Genomic DNA, 22,271 nt, shown 5'->3' with positions numbered 1-22,271 from the left:
CAAGCTCTTTGTTTTATCCACCACTGTAGTTCTAGTACTTAAATCAAAGCTTGGAACATAATAGAGTATCAGTGAATGGGTGAATTAATGCCCAACTTATACTCATGTTGGGATCTGTGTTTTTTTCTGATATGATAATAATAATGACAGATTTTATGCTTTCATATGTCTGGTTGTCTGACACAGAGTCAATAAATGTATATTGACTGAATGAATGAGTGCATGAGTTAGAAACTGACATTGAGATGCTGTTTTTTAAAGAATATAGTACTTTTAAGAAAATGCTCACTTTAGCCTAGATAAACAACAATGGCCAGTTGGTCATATCGTTGGGAGGGGTTGTAGATAATCATACAACAAGCTGTCTCTCTACCCTCTAATTTAATGTCTTAATTCTGTACCTTTTTAAGTGTTTTTGCCTGAACTGAATTGCATGACTATTAACTATGCAAAGTTAAGTTAGTGAAGTCTTTGCTTCCACACATGTGGACTCCATGTTGGCCGAGACACCTTATTCTTGATATGACAATCTTAGCATTCCAAGGGGAAAAATAGAAATCCAATGCCCACTTGAGGTCTAACCTCAGAAGGAGTACATTTCTATTCATAAAATCAAGTCACAGTGACAGCCCATTCATTCTATTCATAAAATCAAGTCACAATGACAGCCCATTCAAGGGTTGTAAAATAGACCACTTATTTATAGATTTATGGGAGGATTGTCAAGGTTAGCATTCACTAATACAGTCATTCTTGAATACCATGTGTGTGTCAGAGAGACAGCAAGAGAGAGAGAGAGAGAGAGAGAGAGAGAGAGAGAGAGAGAGAGAGAGAGAGAGAACAGAGATGGACAGTGGGACAATAGAGTCATAGAGTTATGGAGAAAGAGACAGACAGACAGAAACAGAAAGATTGAATGAGTTAGTGGTTTTTGTTTTGTTTTGTTTATATTTTTGTTTTTTGAGACAGGGTTTCCCTGTGTAGTTTTGGAGCCTGTCCTAGAACTCACTCTGTAGACCAGGCTGGCCTGGAACTCACAGAGATCTGCCTGGCTCTGCCTCCTGAGTGCTGGGATAAAAGGCATGAGCCACCACCATCTGGCATGAGTTAGTGTTTTAGAGCTCATTTATGCCTAAACGATATGTCAATGTACTGTGGAGTTTATTTGCCTATGGGTAAATACCTAGCCAGTTAGAAATGTTATCTTTTTTCTAAAGATCATTTCTCTTTCTCCTTAACAAGATACCTTTGTACTGATTCTTAGTCTTCCTCTGACCATGGAGTCATGATGATGTGTTAAGATTTGAAGAGGGAATCCCAGAGATACCTCCTGCAGTCTATATTCACATGACAGTGTTACCAGTGTGTGAGTCCACACATATGATCACCTTTTACCTGAAGTTGCTCTCCACCAGCCAGAGCTGTTTAACTGGGACAGCATCTTTTCAAGGTCTCCATTTACAAACGGCACATGCCAAATTGGAATCTCTGTTTATACCACAAACTTCCTGTGACACATAGTATGCAAACAAGAGAATTTTGATAACTAGAAAATGGGGGCCCATGCTATGAGCAACTATGTGTCATATCACAATAAAAACAAATATCAATACCACTTTTGAAAGTCATTCCATAGGCCTTAGAGTAAATCTTTGATTACAGTGTCATAGGAATAGACATCAAATAAAATATATGTTCTGTCCTGCTTCCACCGAGACCCAAGGCTTACTCTGTTTTATCAGGTTTCTTCCCCTTTGACTGTTTTAGGTTCCTGTCTCTCTGTGTCTATAGATGCCATTCTAGTGTGTACCCCAATCATCTTAGTTTATCAACAATTTTCTACTAATTTCTTCCTCCCTTATCCACAGCTTCATTTCTGCTTCTAACATTTCCGTTAGAACATTCTTCTTTTTTAATATATATATTTACTTTATATATATGAGTGTTTTCCCTATGTGGTGGTTTGAATAAGCAATGTCTCCCAAATCTCAGGGAGTTGAGCACAGGGTGGTGATGTTTGGGAAGGTTTACGAGGCGTGGCCTTGCTGGAAGAAGTGTATCACTGGGGGTGCGCTTGGAGATTTCAAAGCCACGTGCCATTCCTTGTTTGTTCTCTCTGCTTTGGTTGAGATATGAGCTCTCAGCTTCCTGCTCCTGTCACTGTGCCTGAGGCTTGTCACCATGCCCAGCTTCCTGTTCCTGTCACTGTGCTTACGGCCTGTTACCATGCCTCTATTCTACCATCATGGCGTCTTTATCTCTCTGGAACAATAAACCCCAACAAACTCTCTCTTCCATAAGCTCCCTTTGGTTGTGGTATTTTCTCACAGCAACAGAAAATTAACCACTATAACCTGTATGGATATGTGTGCACCATGTCCAGGTACCTGTCAGGTTACACAGGTTACACCATGTCCAGGTACACATGTGGGGTTACAGATGGTTATGAGCCACCACATGTGTAGAGGGAACTAATTCAAGTCGTCTGCAAGAACAGCAAACACTGAGTCATCTCTAGTCCCTAGAGTACTATTATTTAATGGATGTATTTTTATTATATTTATTTGTGTGTATGTGTGTATGTGTGCACCTGAGTTCAAATGCCCACAGGGGCCTGAAGAGGGCATTGGATCCCATGGAGCTGAACTAATGGATGGTGATGAGCCATCTGAAGTAGGTACTTAGAACTGAACATAGGTCCTCTGAAGGAGCAAGCAAGTGCTTTTAACCACTGAGCCATCTCTCCAGCCCCCAGAGTATTCTTCTTAAAGCCATATTCATTGAGTCACTCAAAATATCTAGCATACCCTCACTGATTACAGTTATGTCTGTCAAAACATTTTGCAGGAAGGAATTGCTTTCTCTCAAAGCTTTTAGGAGGGCAAGAGTGACGCTCCATGTGAGCTTCCATATCTTTACAGTTGAGCAAGCTTTCTATACTATATCATTAGGATTCAGCCAGTCATTTTCATCCCATGTATATGCGGATATATAATTGTGTATAGTGTATATATAAGTTCACTCAATCTTTTCATATGAAATATTTCTAACATGCAAACAGCAGAGTAATATAATTAACTCCCTTGTATTGCTGCCTAATGTAAGGTCGGCATTAAAGATGCTATAGAAATGCTCTATGCACTCAACTCACTCACACGCTGAGTGATAGAGCCCTTGCCTTCATGTACATATATAATGAGAGCGGGGATGGCAAACTTCTTCTAAGAAGGGCAGAGAGCAAGTGAATATTTCAGGCTTTGCAGAGCACATGGACTGTTTCGCTGCTATTCATCTCTGCCATTGTATTTTTACAGCAGCAAAAGATTAAAGGGCAGAGCAGGACCCTGGCTCTCAAATCACAGCTTTCTGAGTCCTGCAGTGGAGTGATAATATGATGCATTTTGCAAATCTTTAAACATATATAAATTACATCAGATCATATATATCGCTCTTCATATAGCTGATTCTTCTGTTCAATATGATCGTTTTCACATATGCATATGAATACATGAAGCCCTGGTTCACTTTGTAATAGTTTTGTTCAGTTTATAGTAATTTAAATTACCACATAATATCCACATAATGTTTATTTATTGTACCCATTCTCTTGGTGATGGACGATTCTGCTGCTCCTGACTTTGGGAGTATGGTGAACATTTTTTGTTCATGTCACCCTATACACAAGTGCTGAAGTCTAGGGAAGGTTGCCTCTTTAATCTTTGCAGATGTGAAAAAATTCAGGTTTGAAAGCTTCGCAGAGCAGTGGCTTGAGCAGAGGGTCGAGTGATCGTTCCAGGCCACACTTGAAAGAACTCAGGACAGGGATCGTATCCCTCATCTCCTTATGTTTTGTTCTCTGAGGTTTTCCCACAAGACCTCAGCTGTCACTTCCGCATGTGCAAGTGGTGGTTTGAAAGGGAAAGGTCATCGCGGGCTGATGTGTTTGAACACTTTGCTCTCCTTGTGTTGTTTGGGGAGGGAATAGAACTTTGAGGGGGCACAGGCTTGCTGGAGGCAGTTCATCACGGGGTAAGATTTGAGGGTTTCTATACTTACCACATGTCCTTTTTTTTTTTCTTTCTTTCTTTCTTTTTTTTTTTTTTTTTTCGAGACAGGGTTTCTCTGTGTAGCTTTACACCTTTCCTGGAACTCGTTCTGTAGTCCAGGCTGGCCTTGAACTCACAAATCCACCTGCCTCTGCCTCTGCCTCTGCCTCTGCCTCCCGAGTGCTGGGATTGAAGGTGTGCGCCACCACCGCTCAGCTGTCCTTCCTTCTTGCTCTGTCTGCTTTCTCTGTGTATGTGTGTGGCGGGGGGGATTTAACGCCACTGGAACCGTAAGACAAATCAACTTCCTTCTTAAGTTGCTCTGGTTGTGTAATTTTACCACATCAAAAGAAAAAGGAACTGATACAAATGCACCCCTGCTGGTCCTGAAAGGGTGCCAAGGGCACGAGCTGATTCCCATCTTCTAATGGCTTGTCATCTGGTGGAATAATGACGGTAAAGTAAGCGAAGCGAAGTTATTAACTATACACAAGAAAAAGGGAGAAGACTGACGTGGGACACATCCAATGGCAAGTTGGGAGGTAGACGAAAATAAAATCGGCAAAACTGAATTGTAAGAAGACGTTTGAGTCAATGGAGACGTACCAACGCCCTACAAAAGTACAACCAAAATATTACAAAAACCGTAAATACTCACCTCTAAATAAATTTGGTAGCATCTCAAATGCCCAAAGAAACCTTTTTAAAAAAGTGATATGTCATATAAGTCACACTCAATAGCCAGCTGAGCCATTTGTCCAGCTGCAGATGGGTCTATATCAACTTTCTCTCATCCAAGCCTCAGAAAACACTAGAAGAGTGGGTAGAAAGAATATAAAAGTCAGAAGAGGCATGGGGAGCTGTGAAATGCCACCTTCAGGACATGACGTAGCTGATGCATGCGTCACTCGCAGCCGGTACAATACCTGCACCAGATCAAGCCCATCAGTAGCCCAGCATGGACTGAGGAGGAGTCCCCGAGCCCTCTCCTCTAGCAGAAGTTGATGGCTGCTGAGGAAGGAAGAGTAAGTTTTCTCAGGGGATGTAACTGCTGGTAGGCCACCCATGACCTATTGGATAGCCCCATATCCATTTGCATATGTTCAGCACAAACTGGACTCATGGGCTATCAATAACATCAATAAAAAGGAGACTTGAAGTTAAGAGGGAGAAGACAGGTTGATGGGCTCTGCGGGTGTTGGTGAGAGGAGGTGGAGTCAATAAGATGAAAACGTCTTGTATATATGTACAGGGTTTTCAAAACTAATATATATATATTATATATACATATATATAATTTAAAAGGTAGTATAATATAATTTACGATAGGTAACAATTTGATGGAATATTTTAGGAAATGTTTGAAAAGAATAGGAAAGAACAATATTGGTTAATGTAACCAAGCAGTCAACAGAGAGCAGCAGTCAGGGTCAAAAGACAAATTATAAGGCAACAATGATAGCAAGATGTTCTCAATAAGCAATTCAGAGAAAGTCTATCCTGTAACATAAACCAAAAATAACAAACAGTAAAAATCAACTTTAAAATCAGTATACTTAACAACACTGAATAGAAAACTTTTTGGGTAAAGGTAATTTAAAAGCCATATAATAAATATACCAAAATGTGAATATAGTCAACAACAAAAAAAATCTCTTCTAAGTCAAAAGAAAGATGAACACCTCAGCAGAAAACTGGCAAAGACAAATGGAAACTGGAAACCATTGCATATTGCCAATGAAGGCGTTAAAAAAACTGTAAGAAACCTTATTACCAATCAGAGAGATGTATTTTAATTAAATAAGCAAGGGCTGGTCGCCTAGAGAATCAGGAAGTATTGCTTGTTGAGAGTGGGCAATGGTACTGAAGTTGTGAGGGCAAAGGATGCTGATGGCTCATCCCTGTCATCAACCAAGAGCAGGTACAATCACCATGGAAACAGACTCGGAGTGTGTCGAGGAGAGTATTTACAGAAAGGTTTCCAGGAAAAACGGTTCATGTATTAGGTTAGCTAAATTATTGATTGAGAATGACTAAATTAACACAGCGTGGGTGCTGATCCATCCATTCTGCACTCAGCCCATCCCAGGGCAAGGGTGGGGAGTGGGGAACTGAGGAAGGAGGTTGTGAGTGGGTGTGCAGAAGTTGAGGTGGTCTTCCCTGTCTGTGCTAATTCTCTATTTAGTCATTTCTGTGTAAAGAAACATGTGCATTGGAAGTGGTGGCTTCCTGCTATCTGGGCTTTTAATACTGACTTCAGAACCTTCTTAGGCTCTCGGTCTGTAGTTGCTTAATTTGTTATTTGGGTAAAACATGTTTCTTTCTTTCTTTATTATTATTTTTTATAATTTAATATTACATATCAGCCATGGATTCCCCTGTCCTCCCTCCTCCCCCCACCCCCTAGCCTACCCCTCATTCCCATCTCCTCCAGGGCAAAGACTCCCCTGGGGATTCAGCTCAACTGGGTAGATTCAGTCCAGGCAGGTCCAGTCCCCTCCTCCCAGGCTGAGCAAAGTGTCCCTATATAGGTCTTAGGTTCCAAACAGCCAACTCATGCACTAAGGACAGGTCTGGGTCCCACTGCTTGGGTGCCTCCCAAACAGTTCAAGCTGATTAACTGTCTCACTTATCCAGAGGGCCTGATCCAGCTGGGGGCTCCTCAGCTATTCGTTCATAGTTAATGTGTTTCCACTAGTTTGGCTATTCGTCCCTGTGCTTTTTCTTGGTCTCAACAATTCTCGCTCATACAATCCCTCCTCTTTCTCGACGACTGGACTCCCAGAGCTCCACCTAGGGCCTGGCCATGGATCTCTGCATCTGCTTCCATCAGTCATTGGTTGAGATTTCTAGCATGACAGTTATAATGTTTGGCCATCCTATCACCAGAGTAGGTCAGTTTGGGCTTTCTCTTGACCATTGCCAGCAGTCTATTGTGGAGGTATCTTTATGAATTTCTGGGGGCCTCTCTAGCACTTTGCTTCTTCTTATTCTCATGGGCTCTTCAATTATCATGGTCTCTTTTTCCTTGCTCTTCCTCTCTGTTCTTGATCCAGCTGGGGTCTCCCGCTCCCCTAAGCTCTCTTTCCCTTGATCAATGGGACCTCTTGAAACTAAGAAGCTTTTGTAGAGCAAAGGACATGATCAATAAGACAAAGTGACAACCTACAGAATGGGAAAAGGTCTTCACCAACACCACATCTGACAGAGGGCTGATATCCAGAATATATAAAGAACTCAAAAAATTAGATATCAAAATGCCCAACAGTCCAATTAAGAAATGGGCTATAGAGCTAAATAGAGAATTCTCAACAGAGGAAATTCAAATGGCTGAAAGACATTTAAGGAATTGCTCAACATCTCTAATCATCAGGGAAATGCAAATCAAAACGACTCTGAGACACCACCTTACACCAGTCAGAATGGCTAAGATCAAAAACACTGAAGACAGTTTATGCTGGAGAGGATGTGGAGCAAGGGGAACTCTCCTCCACTGTTGGTGGGAAGTGCAAACTTGTACAGCCACTTTGGAAATCAATATGGCACTTTCTTAGAAAATTGGGAGTCAATCTCTCCCAGCTATACCACTCTTGGGTATATACCCAAGGAATGTTCAATCATACCACAAGGGCACATGCTCAGCTATGTTCATAGCAGCATTGTTTATAATAGCCAGAACCTGGAAACAACTTAGATGCCCTTCAACTGAAGAATGGATAAATAAAATGTGTTACATATACACAATGTAATACTAATCAGCAGAAAAAAAAAAACAATGACATCTTGAGGTGATGATCTAGAAAAAATCATCCTGAGTGAGGTAACCCAGACTCAGAAAGACAAACATGGTATGTACTCACCCATAGGAGGATACTAGATGTAAAACAAAGGATGACTAGACTCCTACTCACAACTCCAGGGAGGCTAACTAGAAAATAGGACCATAAAAAAGACACAGGGGTCACCAAATGACAGAGAAATAGATGAGATCTACATGAGCAAAGTGGATGTTGTGTGTGTGTGTGTGTGGGGGGGTAATGAAGGGCAAGGGTTGAGGGAAAGATAGTTCTGTTTCTAGCATGTCTGCTTCCTTGGGGCCATGTCACCTGCCTGTGCCTAATGCCTGGTGTGTCTGCATCCACTCTTGTATGACAGACTGCTTTCTCTGCTTGTGCCCTTTGACACCAAGAAGGAGTCTCCTATTTGTAGAAATAGACTACAAGGCAAGGCACAGTGTTGACTGGGTGAACACTTACAACAGCTAACATTAAACTCAACACAGAAAAATTTTAAGTGTTTAAAATCCTAAAGGCTCTAGAAATTAAAATAAATTCATATATATGTATACATGCAGAAAATCATATTTTAGTGGCCCCTTCTACATAAGGCAGTTTATTTTTCCATCCCTCAACTACGTTGTGATGCAGCAGGATATTCTTGCTAGGTTATTAGTCCTAGTCTCTAGCCACCATTATCATGAACCAAATAAATCATTTTTATATTGTACGTTATTCAGACACAGGCATTTTGCTATAGCTACCCAAAACAAGCTATAAATATCATGTACTCATGTAACATTTCCAAAATTAAAGAGTTTCCTTTCTAAAAGCCCCTTTTGGGGGTTGGCTGAGCCCAGTGAAATAGCTTTGAGTGGACCCTGCTAACTATTTGGGGCTAGCTTTCTTGCTAGCTGGTCAGGGAGCAATAATCAACCCAGGGATGCAGACTTAGAGGAACTGAGCTTTTGCTTGCATGACCCAATGACAAATTGTATCCAAAGGCTCGTGATAACAGGAGAATGTGATCTCTGTGCCAATTCCCAAGGGAACAAGCCAGATATAACAGAACTTGGCAAAACTATGCAAGAAAAATAATAAACACAAATAGTTGAAGTGAGCCAACATTTCTTTCGGGGCTATTATGTGCCGGTCACTTGAATTTAAGATACCATGTTTATATGAACATACAGTGGAATGTCTAGGAATCTAAGTGAAGAAGAGCACATCTATAAAACACTAGAGAGGTGCAAATAGACTGTGAAGTATGCATTTAGCCTTGTGAACACACGCAAGGTTAAAAACAGAAGATGACGTGAACAGCGGCATGTCTGTGGTACTAGCTACACAAAGCAGGGGATCCTTGAGGCCCAGGAGTCCAGGACCAGACTGGGAAACATAATGAGAATTTGACTCCAACCAGATTAAACCAAACTGTGGAAGTGAGAAAGGGGAGTACAGGGAGAAACCCAAAGTCAGGGCCAGCACCAAATGTATACACTTGGGTTGAAAATTAGGAACAATTAGCAGCTTTTAGCATTGTGGAATATTCTCTTCTGGAGAAGGGAGTAACTCCAAAATAGTCATTACTTGAATTGGGGGCAATAAATAGTCTATAGACACATATATATGTACATTTGGGGTACATGACTCCTATGTGTGTTTTACACACGTGTGTTGGATGAGTATTTATACAACTGACAGCTAACATAGCTAAGATTGAATTTCTCTAGCTCTAAACTGGCTTGCAAGCATGAATGAGATTTCCGTACTGGTGTCAGCATTTCCTGGCTTATTCCCCTGGGGCCTCCAGCTCCCTATCAAAGCCTGTCTTCTCAATCCCAGGAATTTTGGAAGTGCCGGTGTCTCCTCATATGCATAATCAAGTCTTCTTTGGCTTCACCTTCCACTGCATTTTTGTTTTTTGGTCCCTCAGAAAGAATATCACTCACCCAGAAGTCATGATTGCACTGCCAGGCATTTCTGCATGGGTGATGGTGCCGCTCCTATTTCACAACTTCAGAACGCTCCTGGGTGCTCATGGGTTCTAAGGTCTATTATGATATGGGGCAGTTACTTGAGGATGAGAGTTGTATTGGTTCCTTTTCTGTGGCTGTCATAAAACAAATAATGGGAAAGGAAGTTTATTCTGGCTTACAGTTCCAGAAGGAGAGTCCTCCATGGCTGGGGAGGCATGGCGTCAGGGGGGCCGGAGCAAGAGAGATCACATCACCAATCATGGGAAGGAAGCCAGCCGAGAGAGTAAACTGGCGTGGGCAAAGCTGTAAGCTCTGAAAGCCCACCCACAGTGACATACTTCCTCTGACAAAGTTCAACCTCTTAATGGTTCTGTCACTCCCCAAATCACTCCCCCGGACCACAATCATTCGAACACCTATGGGTGGATACTTCTCATTCAAACCACCTGAAGGATGGCGGAGAGATTGGCTTTCTCTCCTTGTTGGATTCTGTTGAAGGGTCTGACCTGACTTCCAATGCTTCTAAAGAAACTTCCTTTCTCCCCACTGCGCTCAGAAAAACCTCCTACGCTGAATGCAGCTAAATTGATCATGTTGTATTTCTCCGATGACTTAGATTTTGCTTTGGAGTGAAGGTTATGTCTCTTGGTGTCCTCTAACTTAGACTGGGGTATCATCTAAAAGTCTCCTATCTTCTCCAACCATGGGTTTGATAGTCAAGATTTTCTAGAGCTCAGGAAGGCTAGACCCTTGGTTTACCACATGCATCAGGATTATCTGGATCCTCACAGTGGGTGCAGTTGGTGTCTCTTTGGGTGAGCTACAGTATTGCTCATCTTTAAAAACTGCCCTTAATGACCTGCTGAAACTGAGAAGCTTTTGTAGAGCAAAGGACACAGTCTGGACGACAGTGGGAGTAATGAAGGGCAAGGTTTGAGGGAAAGAAAGCTTAGGGGAGCAGGAGATCCCAGCTGGATCAAGAACAGAAAAGGAGAACAAGGAATAACAGACCATGATAAATGAAGACCACATGAGAACAGGAATAGGCAGAGTGCTGGAGAGGTCCCCAGAAATCCATAATGATACATCCTCTGTAGACTGCTGGCAATGGTCGAGGGAAAGCCTGATGTGACCTAGTCTGGTGATCAGATGACTAAACACCCTAACAGTCATCTTGGAACTCTCATCCAATAACTGATGGAAGTGGATGCAGAGATCCTCAGCCAGGCCCCAGGTGGAGCTCCAGGTGTCCAATTGTCGAGAAAGAGGAGGGACTGTAAGAGCGTGAATTGTTGAGACCAAGATTGGAAAAAGCACAGGGACAAATAGCCAAACGAATGGAAGCACATGAATTATGAACCAAAGACTGTGGAGCCCCCAGCTGGATCAGGCCCTCTGGATAAGTGAGACAATTGAATAGCTTGAACTGTTCGGGAGGCATCCAGGCTGTGGGACCAGGACCTGTCCTTAGTGCATGAGCTGGCTGTTTGGAACCTTGGGCTTACACAGGGACACTTTGCTCAGCCTGGAAGGAGGGGACAGGACCTGCCTGTACTGAATCCTCCAGGTTTAAATGAATCCCCAGGGGAGTCTTGGCCCTGGAGGAGATGGGAATGGAGGGGAGGGGATGGGGGGAAAGTGGTAGTGGGGGCAGGAGGGGTGAGGACAGGGGAACCCATGGCTGATGTGTAAAATTAAAACACAAATATAATAATAATAACACAATAAATACATTGTAATGGATAATTTTTTTAAAAACTGCCCTTAAAACCATATCCTCTGCCAGGTACGGGGGTGCATACCTGTAATCTCAGTAGTCTGGAGGCTAGAAGTTCTAGGTTAACCTGTGTTCCATTGTGAGTTCAAGGCCAGCCTGTGTTCCATAGTTAGTTCAAGGCCAGCCAGCTTGGCATAAATAGTGAAACCCTTGAAAAACCAGCCAGCCAGCCAACCGATCAATGAAACAAATTAAAAAAAAAACCAAAAAAAACCACATGTCCTTTGCCTACGTTCCTGTCTCTTGACATCAAAATGGATTAGAGCATGTTATTTTGGGCCTTTGTAAACCGTGTTCATTACAATGTGCTGTGTGCAGCTGAGCTGTGTACACTTTACAAGTATCTGATTCCCATTAATCTTGACATCATGCATCATGGATGCTTTTCAGCTCTTGTCTCTTTATCCCAGAAGATCCAGCTCAGGGTTTACTGTGGAGTAAAGCACTCAGTCAATGTTTGGCCTAAAGCAGGAACAAATGAATGGATGAACCAAAGAGGTTCCGGGAGTCCACCTTGCTGGACAGATCTGAAAAGTCCTTTCAGTTTGAGCTGGGAAAGACACAGAGACCGAAGAGTGGGGACGGACATTCAAATGAAACAAATATTTATCTAACAAAACTCTAATATTCTCTTCCAGGGTAGAAAATATAAATATTTAGAAAAAAATATTTCTCAAGGGAGACAGGATAAAAAGGTTAGAAAATCATTCTCAACCTGAGGGGAAAGCTCTGAGGACTCACCTTTTCAATGTCCAACTACTCCTTTTGCTCCCTAGGGAGGGAAGGAAGGAAGGAAGGAAGGAAGGAAGGAAGGAAGGAAGGAAGGAAGGAAGGAAGAAAGGAAGACCTACCAAAACAGCTCAATGTGGACACTGCTTCTCTTGGATACTCCAGAAATTCCTTCAGAATGAAACTTCAGACATTTGGGTGAGATTTACCATTATTTCTCTTATTTAAAATAAAAAAAAAAAACCACTTTGTGTGTGTGAGTGGTTTGCTTGCATGTATGTCTGTGCACACTTGCATGCCTGGAGCCTGCAGAGGGCAGAGGAGGGTGTCAAGTTCCTGGAACTGGAAGCATAGACAATTGTAATCCGCCATGTGGATGCTGGGAACAGAAGCCAGGTCCTCTGCAAGGACAATAAGTGCTTTTAAGGGAAGAGCCACCTCTCCAGGCTCCATTATATTTCTTTTTAATCCTACCTCCTTTTCACTTTGGTTTTACCCTAGTCTAGTGTAGAGCTAAGGTTGACATTAGAGTGAAAAATGCAAGTCCCTAAACATTCCCCAGCAGGAAGAAACCAAGTCTCTCCTAGTGGAACAACCTATGAATTTTGACCTATTGATATAATGCATAAATAGCCAAGGAAATTACAATAGGAAATGCCATGAAGCTACTATTATGTGTTTACACATCCCTGTTCAACTTTTAAATATAGTTAAGAAAATAAATCAAAGATGATCCCTTTCTTAATTAAAGCCATTATATTTGTTTTTGTTTTTCTTTCTATACATAAAAGAAATAGCCAAGAAGTGGTGGTGCATGCCTTTAATCACAGCATTTGGGAGGCAGAGGCAGGTGGACCTCTGAGTTCCAGGCCAGCTTGGTCTACAGAGCAAGTTCCAGGATAGCCAGGGCTACACAGAGAAACCCTGTCTTGAAAAACCAAATACATAAATAAACATATAACCTAAATGTTATCATGTCCTGTCTAAATCTCCCAACTACTGAAATTTAAATGAAACAACATGTGGCATTTTAAATTAGAAAACAGCTCTTCTGAAAGCATATAACTTAAACATTTTAAGTGAGTTATAACCATAGGATTGAGACAAATGCATAAGAAGGCTATAGAGAAATGGCTACATAGGAATCACTTGGACATCTAAAGGTCCATTTGCTTTCTACCTGTTTCTCTGGAGCAACTCCTGACCCCATATCACAACCGTGAACTTCTCTATGTATCTGCCTTTCAGGGTTCTGATTTGAAGACCACCATCACGGAAGTACATTCTCAGACTGAAAAGTTGGAGTGGTGTCCAAGATGAATCTGATTGAGCACTCTCATTTACAAGGCATGGATGAGTTTTCTCTTTCTGAAAATGTGTTTGGTAAGTTGTCATTTAAACAGGAGTCAAAAATATTTCAGAAGAAAGCCTCAGTAGTGAGTTCAGGAAAATGGTCTTGCTTCTTTTGACTACTCAATAAGTGTGGACTATTCCGCCAGGTTGGACTTTGGCTTCATTGAACTCAATGGTCGCTTTTGTTTATAGATGAGGACTGTCAGTCTCCAGGGCTTTGTGACTTGCCAAGGCCATGCAACTAGATAATTAACTGAGTGCGGAGTAGAAGCTACTTCCTGATCGAGAGCGAATTCTAGTGTTATTATAGCAGGCATTAAAGAATGAAATCATAGTGCTTATGGCTTAATATGATACCTATTAAAGGCTGAAGTTACCTGGTGCTTTGTACTGGGGGATCTATGGCACAGTGTCATGATTAGTCATTTAAACTAGGTTGAGGACAAATTGTACTAAGTGGTTTTAAGTAGATCTGTAACTAGATGACACCATAAAATAATATATTGCTCCACTTTATGCATTTATGAAAAACATCTAAGTATAAAGAGTTCAGTTAAGAACATTATTGAAGAGTCAGGTGAGGACATATTTCGGGTGGGGTGGGGAGCTTTTCCTTTCACTTTTTTAAATGAATTATTTCTGAATACTACTAACCTTGCCCGATGGCTAGATTGCTCCCAGTTCCCATCCAACATTATGTAAACCTTGGTAGAGTATGATAATAAAAAAGGGAAACACTTGAAATCCCACCAAGTTCAACATGTTAAGTCATGATCCCTTATTTGGAGTCAGATATCCCTAGGAGATCCTAGCAATTGTTGCTCTATTACCTACTAGCCACTATCTTTTTCTGTGTGGTGGTGATAATTAGTGCATCTCAACAAGGGCATCAGTACTTGCACTAACTACTTTCATATTTACTTACCATATACAGTATAAGAACATTTAATGGTATCAATTGTGCTTCATTAATCCATGAACACTGGATCATAACAATCTAGTAATAAATAATAGAAAGGAAGCATAAAAGAGGCGGAAGGGAGAAAGGAGGTGTTGATCTCAGAGAGAGCACATGCAGCAGTAATTTTTTGTTAACGCCAGTTTTCACACAATGTCACAGTGTCTTATTTCTCCCAATAGGCCACCATCCTGTGGGTCAGTGTGGGCAATGGAAGGCCGGGCCTCCATTTTTGATGACTTGATCACTTGTTCTAGCCCACCCTTCTACTCTACATTTCCTTAGAGAAAGCAACACATAGATATCTGGATAATTTTGCTTCACCAATCAAAACTCACAGAATAATTAGAATTATGACTATCGTAGATGAAGGAAAATTCCACTTACGATTATTTTTTTTCAAGAAATAAAACAAAAACCTACCATTTCCTGCCTTGAAGTTTTACAGTGGTCTATTGAAATTCTCCAGTCTTGATATGATTAAAATGAAGCATGTTGAGTTCAAGTTTGCACATGGGGAGGACAATGGGAAAATGTAGATTTTTGCTTGCCTACCAGTCCAGCTTTATACCCCAGGTTGACCTTCAAGGGGAAAGGCTGGAGGTCCTGTCAGATTAGCTGCACCTGCAAACAATAAATGACACATGTGCTGGTACCCCCGCTTTTCCTGCTGTGGCTCCCTTAGCTTTCCTCATAAGAGTATATTCTCACTGCACAGTGGTGCACACTTTCAGTTCCCAGCACTCAGGAGGCAGAGGCAAGTGGATCTCTGTGAGTTCGAGGTCAGCCTGGTCTACAGAAAGCTAGTTCCAGGACAGCCAAGGCTACATAAAGAAACCCTGCCTTGAAAAGAAAAACAAAAATAAAAGAAGATTATAGTCTCATTTCCTGGTTTCTGTGCATGAGCTGCAATGCACAGCTGTTGTTTTTGGCTGGGGTCAGATCTCTATCTGGCCCCTCCACTGGTAAGTTAGCTGGAACAATGCAAGACTCCTCTTCTTTTTCTTCCCTAAGTTCTAGAGCAAAGCCTAAGCATGACTTCCAAATCTGTTTCTCCTGAGGCCCAGTCATATCCTAATCTACATACTTGGGCTAGAGGTGGGAATGGAGAAAATGGAGTCCTTTGTTCTGCTTCTCAGTTGTCTTGTTCAGCCAAGAATGGGCTGTGGCATGTCAGTGCAAAGACTGTGACCCATGGATGAGGAGCCCATGGACCCTAATGCCTCACACTGGCATCTTAAGCTGTCACAGAAACCCAGAAACCTATAGGTTCAACTGAGCAGGGAGGTAAACTCATTTCAGTAGTCTGTGTGCTTAAAACCCAGCATCTGTGTTGTTATAAGAGCAAACTGTATGACAAGCATATGAGATAGCTATCATTTTTCTGTTTAGATGTTGAACACTGTTGATGACCAGGACATTGAAATAAAGCAAAAAATAAAACAGGGAAGATCTTAGTGGAGATTGGACTCACAATAAGTATGCCCATTAGTAAATTAAAAAAATAAAACCACATAAGCATTAGGAAATAACACTGTAACTATTAGGAAAATAGGGTGAGGTCATAGTGACTGAAAGGGTGGGCTGCCTTAATGGTAAGGCCAGTGAAGGCTTTTGCAGAATTGACAATTGACTCAATAGTGGAAGCCAAGAATCAAGAACATTCTAGAAGGAATAGCAAAGGTTTGAAGTCTAGAATGGACTTGAAAAGGTCTCGCCTTTGCATTTTTACATAGAGCAATAGAAACTCTGGAGAAGTGGCTAGTTATTTTATACTTAAGTTATTGTAGAGGGCAGAGTGAAATCCCAGCCTTAAGGAATTGGGAAGGTGACCTGTCCTTAAGACAGATACGTATGAGTACATATTAACAGGTGCTGGACGCACTAATGACCTTCTTCTACTCTCCAAAGACTTCGCTTAAGATAAAGGGAAAATTCCAATATCATACAAATAGTCACTTCAAAGCTAGCATCTGAAAGAGGACTGTGCAGGCACTTTAGGCGTGAGGGGAGAGGACAATGGGGGCCAGAGAGGAGAAAGCACAGTGTGAGGCAAAACTGTGAACAGAATGAGCTGAGACCATTGGGGGATTTCAAAGTGGGGATCAAGGGCAGGGGCATTTAGCTGGTGTCTTTAGCTGAAGATTCTGAGGCACCAACTCCCTTACCCTTCCAGACTATTCTTACACTCAAGCCAAAATGCCCTCTGTGGTATTAGAAAACACAGTGCAGAGTTGAGGTGGGCCAAAGAGCTAGGGCACTAGCATCAGTGGAAGAAGCAAAAGCTGGGGCAAACGTGATATAGAATTTCGAGAACCATCTTCGTAGGGTCCTTTACCTCATTCTGGCACCCTATCAGACCCACATGGAAATCTAGCCCATCAGTAAACAGATCCCCAGGGATGGAAAGACAAGGAAACCTCATTGAGATAAATCTCCTTTCTCCTGGGATAGTCTACAAGCCGGAAACTTGGTCAAAGATTACTTTGATGGCTTAAAATGGGCATCTCTGATGAAAGAAGGCAAAGTTTTATGTAATTAGTGCACAATAAAAAGCAATAATGGCAAAGTCCAGGGCTTTCTGCAGTTCCGCATGGTGAATAGGATAGGAGGTAGCATACTAATTAAAATCTGTGTTTTATTTTAGTAAATTTTAGAAATTAAGACCCCCCACAGAACTTAAAAAAACCAAGTAAATAGACAAAGAGCTAAAATAACAGGGCTGTATAAGCAAAGGCAAGAACAGTCTGGTGTTCCCAGGCCCCAAGTTCATAGAGCAGCATGTCCCAAACCACTTAGCTCTGTGATATTGGGCAAGGTGCACTGAATAGAAGTGGGGAAAGGGGCAGTGCAATTGAGAGAAGTGAAGCCAGAGGCCAGCGGTGCCCTCTGGACTTCAGTTTTCTCCTGTGTGAAACAGTGAGAAGAAACCTCGTAACTCCCTGGGAGGACCGAATGGGCTGTGTGTGAGAGTGCTTCATAAACCCGGAGGCATCACGGAACATTACAGTTAACCTGGAGCTTGACTGCCGTGCACCACCTTTAAAATTGCTCAAATGATGGACACCACTCCCCTCATTCAAGGAAGGAAGTACTATTATCTATCTCAGCGTTGTCAATGGCGAAGAATTTTCAAGGAGCCAAAAGGGATCTACAATATGTAAATAAATTTTGGGATGTCTTAAGGAAGGAGACACATGTCCTGCCTCACCGTAGCATTACAGCGTTGCTATAGTAACAACAGCTTTGAAATCCCATGTTTTGCATATTCTTTTTTATTATTATTTTACCTAATAGTTTCCCCCAATCTCCACCCCACAGAGCAGCCCAGCAAGGAGCAGGAGGTAGACCCCACACACGCCTGTTCTCATTTTCCACAGCCTTTGCTTATTCCCCCTTCATTTATATACCACTAAACTATTTATGTCCATCTTCTTTGGGTATGATTTATGTTTAATTAGCAGACACTCACTTTGGAATCTGATTCTTGACAAAGTTGTGTACCTCAATTAAAAAGACTCTCCCAGATGTTGCAGGCCCACCCAGATGTTCCAAAATATAATTAAAAGTCTTGAGATGAGGATTTACAGAGTATTTCTGACATTTGATTTCAAGTGTTTTTCCATCTCACTGAGCTCAGCTGAAGCGAATGCAGTTCCAACTTGTTGGGTGAACTAAACCCAAAAGTCTACAGAAGATGGAAAATTGTGCCAGGCTCAGACAGAATAAGCCTTATTTAGCATAATTGAGGCTTTTGTTCTTCTCTCTTTCCCCCCCCCCCCCAATGCTATGGATCTAAGCCAGGGCCTTACACACTCTAGAAAAGCTCTCACAACTGAGCTATCGCTAGCTGCATTAACTTCCATATCCTTAAAACATCCACAGCTCTAAACAGTCTCTAAAGTTTTCAATAATTCACTGTGGCTTTAATTTTTCCTGTCTTGGGAAATCTCACAGCCTGTATTTCCTTTTGTGGGGTAGAGAATATTCACTGTGGCTTTAATTTTTCCTGTCTTGGAAAATCTCACAGCCTGTATTTCCTTTTGTGGGGTAGAGAAATGGGACAAGGGAAGGTACCGAATGAGCCTTACCCTATTACCACACCAATTGCTGCTGCTTTCAGCTAGGGTGTGTATATTTGGGTAGAGGCATGCAGTGGCATGGAGAGTTACAGGCAAGTGGGCCAGCTGCTCAGTGACTCTTCTAAACTCTAGAGTTTGGCTCTCAACCCTGTAGGACAAGGAGCAGATCCTTAGGGGTGCCAAGCTGAGAAAGAGTAACGATAAAATCAGATTACTAACCATCTCCCCAATACTTTCTGTATGTCAGACACTGTATTGACTAAGTACACTTTAGGTTTAAATCTTTTGTTGTTGTTGTTGTTGTTGTTGTTGTTGTTGTTGTTGTTGTTGTTGAAGACATGGTCTCAGATAGCTCAGGCTGCCCTATGTAGCTAAAGATGGCCTTGAATTCCTAATCCTTATGTCTCCATTTCCCAAACACTGGGATTTCATACTCTGCTATTTTATGTAATTTTAAAGCAGACTCCCTGGTTCACTTGCATCTCTGCCCTCCACTGGCCTCTGGTTGAGACACATTCCTTCATTCTGTGCAAACTACTGGGCTCAGTAAGTACTCGCCCACAGCCAGTGTAAGTGTCTGCACTCTATTGGCTTCTAACATGAGAGTTAGTTAGAGCAATCCTCCGAGCATCCCTCCCGGGCACCTGCCCTGCCTAGTGCCCTTTTATGGAGGGAAAGCAGACATTTAAAGATGTCAAACAATCTGCTTCACATTCCTTTAAAGAGCTAGTAGACCACCAAACTATAATTAGGACGAGGAATCGCACCTGGATGCTTAAGGCCCCCAGCTAAGAGAACACTTATATTTCCTTCTTAAAGCAGAAAGTCTTTTCAATAAGATTGTATCACAGTATGCTGCCACAGCTCCTCTGCAGGAGAGTTCTTAGACAGGCGTTGCCAGGATTTGCTCCAGGATGCCCTGTTTCTGCATCATCACACCAGGTGCCCAGTGTTCCTTGGCTGGCCCACCATTCACACGGATCTTTACAATCTGTAGCTGTGCTGTTCTCCAGAACTTCGACATGTCCTGAGTCCACTTTATCCAGTGTAGCAAGCACTGTCCACACTCGGAACACTGAAATGTGAGTAGCGAGACTCAAGGGCTGGCTTATCTTACTTAAGCCCAGGTGGACACGTGCAGCTAGTGGCTAATTTCCCAGATGGCACACCTTTGCAGGAAAGAGAAAATGGGTGACAGGAGGCAGTTGGTCTTCTTAGGGAGAACAGAGGGACCCAATCCATCTTTTGTTAAGAGCATTCTGTGTGAGGCTTGCTGGGGACAGGAGGGTTTCCTGGAGCCACTAATTGCTATTTTTCTCAACGTTTGTATTAGCATATGTTGATTATAAGTAATCACGGTTGCATTGCAGAATCTTCATGTATATATGTATATAAAATGAATTTTTATCATTTGCATTGATAAAATGCAATTGACAAAATGATGGAGACCCGTCATTGTCTCCATCCCCTCCCCCAGCATTCCCGAGGATACCTCAGTCAGTCTCTCCTTTACTTTCTTGTCTTTATTTATTGAGTCGTTTACAGAGTCCTGGGCAACGGCTTATTTCCAGGGGTGTGACTTCTAAAGAAAATCTCCCAGCAATCATTAAGTTGCCTAGAAAGATTCAGGGAGGTATATGTTCTTGAGAGTGTGTCCTGCTCAACTACCATTATCAGCCTGTAGGTGGGCACAAGGGCCCTTCTCCCCCGTTATACATGAGGCTGATCCAGTCTCAGGCAGGTCTTGTGCTAGAGAGCTCAGCTGCTGTGAGATCAAGAGGATAACAGTGGGTCGTGTTCCCATGATAGTGTTCTACCACGATCAGCTCCTTACTCCTGCCCTTACATTCTTTCTACCCCATCTCCTGAGGTTTCCTGAGTCCTACAGGGAGTGATGCAGTATGCCTTAGACTTTCAACCATCAGATTGTGATTCAGGAGTCAGGTATTAAAGTCTCCGCTTCAATTCCCTGTAAACTATACACAATTTATTTAACCACACCAAGTCACTTTTCATCCTCTTAAGATAAGGTTGGAGACAGCGGGCCTCATAAACAAAGCCCTGAAACATATGGTGGAAGTGAAGACCGGGTGAGAGGATACATGGATATACTTTGTGCACTTGTAAAGGCTGTAGGGTGCAGGCAGTTGTGACATGCATTACCTTTGTCTCTTGAATTTGCTTTCATGTTGATTATCTCAAGTTATTTCCATAGCAGGTCTGTGAAGGAAGTAAGCAGGGATATTATCTGTATTTTACCACCTGGTAACACAGACAAATGGGGCCTACAGCGGCTCCAAGACTTACTGAGAGTTCCTAGCATGTCTGGAATCAACCCTGAGCCTAATGAGGCCCCTGCTAAAGCTTTCTTGCAAACAGAAGCAAAAACAAAAATAAAAAAAAGAAAAACAAAATCCCAAAACAACAACAAAATTAAAAAAAAAAACCAGCAAAGTCTTAAGGTTGATATTCAGAAATTATATGTAGATTATATGTAGGGTTTTTTTTTTTGTTTTTTGTTTTTTGTTTTTTTTTTTTATAAAGGAACTATGTCTACTCAATAAGAAGCCAAGCTACCAGTCTAAGCAGTAACGGCAGTACCAGTGCAAGGGCAACTCACCCATGTGCTTATACCATGTCTGATATCATTTTACTCAAATCGGATCATTTTTGATATTTATTCAAAATGTGCTTATACCATTTCTGATATTATTTTATCCAAATTGGATCTTTTTTAATATTTATTCAAACCAGATATGACTATGAGTTGTGTTATGAACACCCTCCCTTTGGAAATTAGGAAATCGGGGCTGGAAAGATGGCTCAGCATTTAAGACTCCTTGCTGCTCTTGTAGGGGACCCAAGTTCGATTCCTAGCACCCACAGGACAGAACACAGCCTTCTGTAATTCCAGTTCCAGGGCATGCCACACAATCTTCTGGCCTCTGCAGGCTCCAGGTACACATGTGTTACTCATACATACATGCTGGCAAAATACGCATATACATAACATAAAAATAAATACAATCCTTTTTTTAAAGGAGGAAATAAAGGCAGAAAATGGCTCAGGAATGTGTTCATGTCCACAGAGCTTGTAAATGTCAAGAAAGACTGTATTTATTTGATGGGGTGGGGCTACTATGCCTGCATACCACAAAGTGCTTGACTTAAACAACGGAATGTATTAGCTTTGGGTTCTGAAGGTCAGAAGTCTAAAATCAGGGTCAGCAGGGCTGACTCCTCCTGAGACTGCCAGGAAGAACCTGTCCTAGGTCTTCTGTTTGGCTGGCCAAAAGCATCTTTTGTCTTACCACTTCATTCTCCACACAGGTGTTTGTCTGTGGCCTGGTTTCTCTCTCTCTGTCTCTCTGTCTCTGTCTCTCTCTCTCTCTGTGTCTCTGTCTTCCCCACCCCCCATCTCTCTAATAAGGATATGAGCCATAGTGTATTAATTCTCATTTTGATTATCTCTCTATATAAAGGTAACCCATATGGACCTTATCTCTAAATGAGGTCATACTGTAAGGTCCTTGGGGACAGGATTTCAACATATGAATGAGACTGGGACAAA

Source organism: Onychomys torridus, chromosome 20 (assembly GCF_903995425.1).
Source record: "Onychomys torridus chromosome 20, mOncTor1.1, whole genome shotgun sequence".
In the NCBI taxonomy this organism is placed as follows: domain Eukaryota; kingdom Metazoa; phylum Chordata; class Mammalia; order Rodentia; family Cricetidae; genus Onychomys; species Onychomys torridus.
The sequence above is the reverse complement of the archived record's forward strand: the minus strand, read 5'-3'. Positions refer to the sequence as shown.